Source organism: Myotis davidii, unplaced genomic scaffold (genome assembly GCF_000327345.1).
Source record: "Myotis davidii unplaced genomic scaffold, ASM32734v1 scaffold462, whole genome shotgun sequence".
Taxonomy (NCBI): domain Eukaryota; kingdom Metazoa; phylum Chordata; class Mammalia; order Chiroptera; family Vespertilionidae; genus Myotis; species Myotis davidii.
The window spans coordinates 65782-67447 of record NW_006293237.1 but is presented as its reverse complement, the minus strand read 5'-3'; positions in this window follow the sequence as shown (position 1 = coordinate 67447).

Sequence of the window (1666 nt, the reverse complement as noted above, 5' to 3'; positions counted from 1 at the left end):
CAAGCTGACCGGCAATGGAGAGCAGAGAGAAGGGAACGCTCGGGTGGAATGGAGTTGTAAGGGCTAAGGGTGCAGGGGAGAGGAAGGTAGTAATGGCTGGAAGTGCAAGCAAGGGTGGTGGCTGGGGTGTGCATCCCAGGGCCTCCGGGACTCCTAAAGGGGAAGGAAGGTGATGCAGAGACTTAAAGCTCCGAAGCAAGTGGGGCCTGGCAGCTGAGTTCTCTAGGTAGGACATGCCCACCCACAGGCCGTTCTGGTCTTATTTGCCACAAGAAAGTAAGAGAGGGTACCTCCTATGGCCCCACTGTGATACCGTGCCCTGCCAGGCCATGCTTGGGATCAGAAAAGCGGTGGCCTGGAATTCAGGAATCCTGAAATGGTCCCAGTGCGATTCTCTATTTAGTGAGGAGGACAAACAGCAGTTATAGAACACTCTGAGTAAGGACGCAGGAGTGCCCCAGGGCTGTAGAGGCAGAGATGCAAACAGATCCCGCCCTTAGTGTATGCCTGTGTCCCTGGAGCATGCTGTGACTGGTCCCTAGTTTGGGGTCTAATGGCAACAGGGGGTGGTTGCAGAGGATTTCAAGGACAGCGGGTGTCTCCTTGCAAGACACCTGCTCAAATGAAGTAATGACACAGCCCTCCAGCAATGGAACACCAGTCCCAAGACATAGGAAAGCAGCCAACTTTCAACAGAAGCGGGGCTCAGAGGCACTGGGGGCTTCCTGGTGGTCCGTTTCAACTGAGGCTAACTAGATGTCCCGGTTACAGGTATCAGGATCCCGCTCCTCTAACCACTGCCCTACCTTCTATCTGTCTATCTCTCTCCCTCTCTCTTCCTCTCTGAAATAAATAAAGACAGAGGAAAAGAGAGAAACATGGAGAAAGAGGGAATTCAAATGACATTGGGATTCTATAACCTACACAATTAAACATTGTTTGGTTTTCAGCACTGTCAGTCCTACAGATACAGAAGTGTGGGAATTTCCAGGGCTGTCATTGAGGTCATCTGCTTGTCTGTCACACTGTGACTTGAGCAGAGAGGAAAGGAACTGGAGCTTGAAAATTACATAATATATATTGATTTTTACAGAGAGGAAGGGAGAGGGATAAAGAGTTAGAAACACCCATGAGAGAAAAACATCAATCAGCTGCCTCCTTCACACTCCCTACTGGGGATCGAGCCTGCAACCAAGGTACATACCCTTGACTGGAATCAAACCTGGGACCCTTCAGTCGGCGGGCTGACACTCTATGCACTGAGGCAAACCAGTTAGGGTATGAATATATTTTTTAAATATGTTTTTATTGATTTCAGAGAGGAAGAGAGAGATAGAAACATCCGTGATGAGAGAAGATCATGGATTGGCAGCCTCCTACACGCCCCACACTGGGGATCGAACCTGCAACCCTGGCATGAGCCCTGACCGGGAATCGAACTGTGACCTCCTGGTTCACAGATAGATGCTCAACCACTGAGCCACTCTGGCTGGGCTGGGGCTTGATTATAAGGGGTTGGAAGACTGAATGTGCAAAACGGGATACCGCAGTAGCAGAGATAGCACAGGAAGAAGCTGCCGCCCCCAGAGCAGGGGGAAGAAAAGAAGTTGGTGTCATCAGAAGCCTAGGAGCCAGGATGAGGGGCGTTGACGAGCCAGAGCCTGGA